Raw genomic sequence first — 7,889 nt, forward strand, 5'->3', positions numbered from 1 at the left:
TCGTATGAGCTAGTTAAGTGGACCAAACCACCACTTGGGTTTGTCAAAATTAATGCTAATGGATCGGTGACTGAAGACTGTGCTGAATATGGCGGTATATTGAGGAACCATGAGGGCTCTCCCATTCTCTTATACATGGGTAATGTTAACTTAAGATCGATGATTATCCAAGAGTTAAAAGGAATAGAGGCAGGTCTTCTGGTACCTTTAAGTGTGAACTGTAATATGATTTTGGTTAAATCCGATTCTCTTAGAGTTGTCCAAGTGATAAACAAATAGGAGGTAAGTCCTTGGTACTGCCTTGATACAGTGGAAGCCATCTGGAGGCTCATGAACTAGTTTGGTTCGGTTAGTGTGTCCCACGTGTATAGGGAAAAGAATAGAGCGACAGATTTGCTGGTTAAGTCTAGTACTACTCGGGATAGAATTATAAATCTAGGAGTTATTTTTGTTAGTGTGCCTCCACTTACATATGAGCTTAATGTAATAGTGGAGGAAGATGTTATTAGTATGTTGTACCAAAGAGTTTGATTAATACAGGTTGGAGTCTGCCTAACCTTGTATAAACGTTTAAAAAAAAACATTTGGTCGACATAGGGTAAAAGAAAGTGATCCTTATATATGTGTCAGAGCATTAAGCTTCCTATAATCAATACAAATCCGCCACATTATAGGAATTTGGGTGGAAACTAACTCTCCATCGACATTACGAAGGACCGTAACATGAAATTTCTTAGGGACTCCATGAAATGGGCTCACCCATTCACTATCTGAGATGGGGTATATAATGCTAGCATCGAGTAATTTCAAAACTTCCGCTCTAACTACCTCTTTCATGGTAGGGTTCAAACGACATTGTGGCTCACGGGAGGTTTTCTCATTATCCTCCAAATGTATGCAATGTTTGCATACACTAGGGTCAATACCCTTGATGTCATCTAAAGACCAATCAATCGCAGAACGATGTTCACGAATAACCCTAATCAAATTTGCCTCTTCAATAGTAGATAACTGAGATGATATAATAATCGGATGAGAGCCATCCGGATCTAAATGAATATATTTTAACTCAGCGGGAAGTTGTTTAAGCTCAGGGGTAGGAGGAATGGGAGTAAAGGATTCAGGAGGGTCTTCCTCCTCTACAACACAGATTTGTTCAGGAATGGGTTCTTCAAATTCAGGAGCTAAATCATGGATAGGAGTAGATTTTAAGAGGGCATGGACTTCTTGGATGTAAGAATCCTTAGTACAGATAAAGGAAAGAAATTAGTGCATCTGATTTTTGGGAAAAGTTTTGTTAAAATAATCTTGAGCGAGACTCTCTATCATGCTAAACTCGCCATCTATAGTAGTGTCTGGTGTCTATTGCACCATCCTAAAAACATTTACCTTAACAGCAAGGTTTCCAAAGGAAATGGACATTGAACCATCACAATAATTAATGAGGGCATTGGCAGTTGCCAAGAAAAGACGGCCTAAGATGATCGGAAGAGAGTCATTAGCAACTTTTATGTCTAGAATGACAAAATTTCCTGGATAATACAAGTCTTGAACTTTAACAAGCATATTTTCAACTACACCTTTAGGATAGGTAATTGAACGATCGGCTAACTACAAAGTCATTTTAGTCAGTTTTAGATCATGCATACCTAGTTGTATATAAAGGTAAAATGGCAATAAGTTAACACTCGCCCCTAGATCTAGAAGAGTAGTTGTGGTGAAAGTATCGCCTAAGGTGCATTGTACAGTGGGCTGACAAGGGTCCTTGTACTTTGCGATTCCGTTATGTTCAGATAAAGAGGGAAATTATTATGTTAAGAAGGTTTCTTTAGGTATGTTTGTTTTCCTCTTTGTGGTACACAAATCTTTAAGAAACTTAGTGTGTTTTGGAAGATGTTTTATAGCATCGAGGAAATATAAGTTTATAGTTAAATTTTTGAAAACTTCCTTAATCTCATCAAAATTGTCGTCCTTCTTTAGTATAGCTAGTCTCTGGGGAAACAGGGGTTTTTCTCTATATTTAGCATAAGGAGGACTACTTCCCTTTTCTTTATCTTGTGTCAGTTTCCCCTTAGTGTGAGGTTTAATTAGTACTTCTATAGTGGTAAGATCTTCAGTTTCAACTACGGTGTTTAGTAAGGTTTCCTTATCTTTTTCAGTTTGTTTGGAATCTTCAGGCATTATTACTTTGTTATCAACCACTTTCCCTAAATGGAGAGTAGTTACGGCCTTTAATTCTCCTTGTATTAAATTTTCATTACAAGGATTACCGGTTACTTCAAAAGTTGTGTTTGTTGATTTTGGATTAGGTATGAGTTGACCTGGAAACACGTGTTTTTGTTGTGGTTTTTCTTGGGATAATTGTTGGATGGATTGTTGGATGACTAGTAATATCTGTTGTTAAGTTTGCATGTTGATAAAAGCCCAAAACTGTAGTTTTAACCCTTTAACAGTCATACTTTTAGACCAATTATGTGAGTAATAATTAAGAGTTAACACTGATTACGTGTTTTTATGCATTTCAGGCTTCAAAGTCCATTATGTGCAGAAATGTGCCACTTTAGCAAGATAAAGGAGCAAAGGTTGGTTACTAAGGAGTTCCATGATTAAAGGTCAAGTTTCTAGAAGACAAAGCCTTTCCAAAAGCCCGGTAAAAAGCTGAAAAGTCGACGCGGGCAGAAACAGCACACAAAGTCAGCATAACTTCCGAAGGCCAAATCTTTGAACTCAGACCTCGGAATGGGGCCTACCTTATGTCAAAACGACCGGCTCGGAAAGAGCTTTCCAATGATCTAAGCCTTGACCCAATCAGAGGAGCAGAAGTGGATGGAAAGTCTGTTAAAGACAACTGTAGCTGAAGAGGCCTTTTTTGGACTGAAAGAATTGGGTTTTGGGCCTGATTCTCTGGCCCAAAACATGGCTCCAAGCCCATGCACGATTTTTGGATCTGAATGTATAAAAACAAAAGCTTAGCTCTTTGTAATGGGAGTTAGTTAATGGTAGATAGTTAGACCTAGATTAGATTTAGATTAGTTAGCCTCCATTAATGAATTCTAGATCTAGTTTTTCATGTAGATTAATTAAGTTTAGTTCCATTTCAATTATTGTATTAGATTAAACCTTTGAATCTTGTTCTTCATTTTGATTAGATCAATAAAGTAGTATTTTTTATCAATTTCGATTTTGTCATTTCCATTCCTAGATCTAATTTCAATTCCTGTCTTTATTTCATTTGAGTCATTAAATTAGATTTCATTATTGTTTAATTAAGTAAATTTCAATTCTTTATATCATGTTTAGTTTAAATGTAATCGAAATGATTTGCGTAATGATTCTCGGCTAAACCTCCATTAGAGGGGTTGAGAAGCCTTGATGAAAGCTTGATTCGAATATCGTAGAATCGTCGTAATTTCCTTTCCACTCTAGAAAGCGATTAGTTCACCATGAGAATGGATTTAATCGTTCACATGCTAGTTATGAATTGGTAGGAATGCCATGTGTAATTAGGGATTAGGAAGAACCAATTGTTTGCAAAGCAGTTCAATTCGGATTACTGACGATTAAATCGTTAATAGGATTAAGTCGAGTTAAGGTGGAATCAATCCCCCTCTAACTCCTTATCATAGAATCAACGTAGCATTCCCTTAGTTATTCCCATAGTCGACTAGTTGCATTTCGTGGGTAGTTGCATCGTAGTCTAGTTGCCTTTTTCGTAAATCTCTCATTAGACTTTAAGTTTAGAGTACTTACACTTGAGAACATAGCATGGGGAAGGACTAAGAGTGGAACGAATCACTCTACTCCACTATATCTCATAGGATTGAGAGTAGAGAAAACTTTGATAAAACATAGACCGATAAAATTAAGTTTAGTTTTACTTACGTTTAGAGTTTAATCGCTTTATTTCATAGGTAAAACTAATCAATGTACTTTTTATCAAATGGCGCCGCTGCCATCTTAGTTTCACTTTCGTATTGTTTTCGTAGTGATTAGTACTGTTCTTAAAAGTCCCATTTCACCCACCCACCCTTGTTTGATTCATACTGTGGTTGTCCATTTCAGAGTTGAAAAATTCCGGGTAAAAATTATCGAAGCGCTACACCTTCCTTCCTTGAGCGACCGCCCTAACTCACTGGACCTCGAGCGCGACCCGGCCCCATGTGGAGCCCGACCCGCCCTTAAACTCTGGAATTCTAAAAATACACCGAGCGCGACAAGGCTTCTATATGCGCCCGACCACGACTTAACAAAAATTTTCGGATTTCGGCGTTTTGATTGAACTTTGATCTTTCATATTTTCAGTGTTCTAACCTGCTATATACACCTGAACAAAGCGTAAACAAGACGCTATTCATAAGCTTAAGCAAGGACGAATCAGGTATTCCTTTCTTCCACACCTCGTGATCTCCTCGTTAGAGGTTTATACTAGTATATCAGAATTGTTTGGAGTGTTAATGTGTTTAGCTAAGTTTGGTTTTAGCCTTGTATGAGGTTAAGGTCCGGCGAACAAAACACCGAACGTAAATACACAACAACATCAACAATCAAGTCTATCTAGTATACCACACACTACACCTCTAGCTACTATTTCACATACACCACCGATATAATGGCGGAAAGAGAGACTCTCTCCGACTTCTACAAAGCATTGGCGATAGCCCCAAATCTTGCATCGTTCTCTAGCAGACCCAAATGGGATTTCGAATTCCCCAAATATTTTGATTTGTTACCCGCTTTTCATGGATTAGACCATGAAAAACCTTATCAGCACATGCATAGGATTGAACAAGTCCTAACAACATTCCACCATCCTATGGTTGGTACGGAACAAATTAAATTAAGGGTATTCCCTTTCACCTTAGCCGATAAAGGCGGCATCTTGGTTAACTGCCCAAACGCTAATTCGTGGACTCGTGGGCTAAACTTGTTCATTTTGTTTATGGAACATTTTTACCCACCCCTAAAGACGGATGATATGCTTTCCTAGATTCATTTCTTTCGACAAAATCCTCATGAAACATTTTCAGAGGCTTGGAATCGTTTCACCGATCTCCTTATAGAGTGTCCACATCATAACTTAGCGAAAGACACGTTAGTTCGTGCCTTTTCAAAGGACTTCTACACCACCATAAAGAAGTCCTTGACATAATGAATGGGGGTAGTTTCTTAAGCAAAGCAGCAGGAGGCTTATAAATTTTAGAAGACCAAACTAAGAGAAATAACAACTGGGGGGGTATTGACGATTACTCCCGCTCCACTAATTCTTCTTCAACAGTTAAGGCTACCAGTATGTTTGAGGTTAAATCAGATCCTGAGCTTAAAACTTTAATTGAATCCCTCACAAAAAAGGTAGAGGCCATTTCTGTACAACAAAAGCCAATCCCCGTCATGAATGTAAATTCAAATCCATGTAGTTTCTGTTGGAGCCCTGAGCATCCCGACTCCCACTGTCCTATTGCCTATGAACAGGCTTGTTCCATTAATAGTGGACCTAACGCCCCTTGGAGACAAAATCCCAACTTCGGTTGGAGAAATAACCAAAACGTCACACCCTAAGGGTACAATAATCAATATGTTAGGCCTACGCACAGCTTTAACCAAGCCCCACTACGACAAGGACAGGGTCAGGGTAATTTTAATAATTATAACAACCAAGTGCAACCTCGTCAAGGTCAAGCACAAAGTCAAGGTAGTTATAATAATTATAACGCTAATAGAGGTATCGTTAGGTAAATAATAACTACCAAAATCCACCCATAAATAATTCACGTGAAATAGTTCCACACCCCCGTGACTACTACACCCACACAACCGGATCATCTTGACACCTTCATACAAGTGAGCCAAAACTTTTCCAAACCATGGCTCAATCTAACCAACGCTTTTCTACAATCCGTTAATAATTTAACCAAACAGTTGGCTCAAGATAAAGCCCAACCCAAAGGTGTGTTTCCAGGTCACGAAATACCTAATCCTAAAACAACAAATACAGCCTTTGAGGTAACCGATAATACTAGTAATGAGTATGAAAATGTAGGTGAGCTAAAGGCCATCACCACCCTCCGTTCTGGTAGAGTGGTTGATAACAAAGTAACTATGCCTATAGTTACCCCACCAGTAGCCCCTACACCTGCTATATTACTAGATACCGAAATAGAAACTGAAGAGCATACCACTGTAGAGGTACCAGTTACAACAAAACCTAAGAAACAGGAAGCCATGGTTAAACACCCAGGTAATACCATTGCTAAATATAGACAGAAACCACCGTTTCCACAAAAATTAGCCATGTTAACTAGGGATACAAATTACGAGGAGATTAGGGATGTTTTTAAGAATCTAACTATAAACCTTCCCTTCCTCGAAGCTATAAAAAAGCTCCCACACCATGCTAAGTTTCTTAAGGAATTGTGTATTACTAGGCGTAAGACCAATATACCAAAAGACGCCTTTTTAATAGAACAATTCTCAACTTTATCTGAACATAATGGAATTGTTAAGTACAAGGACCCTAGTCGCCCCATCTTTGCATAATGCACCTTAGGAGATTCTTTCACGACGACAGCGTTATTAGACCTGGGGGCTAATGTTAACTTACTCCCGTTTTATTTGTATAGACAAATAGGTCTAGACGAGATGCAACCCACTAAAATGACGTTGTAATTAGCTGATCGGTCTATTAAGTATCCTAAGGGTGTCGTCGAAAATGTTCTAGTAAAAATTCAGGATTTTTACTATCCGGCTGATTTTGTCATCCTCGACACAAAAGTCGTTAACGACTCTGTCCCGATCATTTTAGGGCGACCTTTTCTGGCAACTGCCAATGCGCTCATTAATTGCCGCGATGGTTCAATGTCCATGTCTTTTGGCCATCTTGCTGTTGAAGTCAATGTTTTTAAAACAAGGACACAGTTACTCGATTCGTCTATGGATGGAGAGGTTAGCATGATCGAGAGCGTTGCTCGAGATTATTTCAACAACACGTTCCCTAATAATCATATGCCCAAATTTCTTTCCTTTGGAAGATCAGACTCCAATATTTCCATCCCTACACTAGTCGATACATATATTACGGATGAGGAGGAGATAGATGACTTTCTCAAAGATATAGAGGACTATCATAGTAACGAGGATATGACCAATATAGATGAGCAATTCGATGAGTTTCTTCGAGAAGGTGATGAATCACCCTATCAAGAACTACTTTGCACAACATCCACCTCGATTCCCATCCTTCCACCCTTTCAAAGGAATCCCAAGTTTGCACTGGATCCTGTTGTTTCTTCTTTGCTTCATAATTTTTTAAATCCACCTAGTAAACAAATACTACAGAAGGACAAACCATTTGACACCTTCATTTTCAGAATTGAGACAGTCCCTACACACACAATGAATGAGTTTTGTGCTAAAACCACATCCTCATTGTTTCATGTGTCTGTCTTTCTACAACTTATCCATATCCACCATATTCTTCACAACCATTCACTTTTCCACACTTATTTATTAGAACACCCACTCATTGAAAAATGAAAAATAAGGTGCATGATAGGTTACATAATAGGGTTATCCGACTTCGCTTCCATTTCATTAGGTTGAGTCATAGGAAATCTTGGTGCTTGATTGTGTTTGGATATGTTTTCTGTGATATTTATTTATGGAATGATCCACAATTATTTTGGTTGTTGATATATGATAAACTGCATGTTCATACATACGTCTAGATAAAGTCTCGAGTATCTGACTATAAACGACTCAACTTTTGTGTTTGGTGCATTTCCTTTCATTTCCATATATTGGTGAGTGCACCATTAAGGTAACCGGCCCTCCCTATGGAGTGTGTGGCTGTAAGTACGGAACCTAAGTCCACGTTTAAACATAATTCACGTTTT

General features: G+C 38.4%; 1 pseudogene; it reads right to left on the reverse strand.

The window, feature by feature from the left end:
• Window positions 1-4,985: 4,985 nt before the first annotated feature.
• LOC147497444 (small nucleolar RNA R71) lies at window positions 4,986-5,079 on the reverse strand (annotated as a pseudogene).
• Window positions 5,080-7,889: the final 2,810 nt, after the last annotated feature.

This window comes from Coptis chinensis, chromosome 5 (genome assembly GCF_015680905.1).
Source record: "Coptis chinensis isolate HL-2020 chromosome 5, ASM1568090v1, whole genome shotgun sequence".
Taxonomy (NCBI): Eukaryota; Viridiplantae; Streptophyta; class Magnoliopsida; order Ranunculales; family Ranunculaceae; genus Coptis; species Coptis chinensis.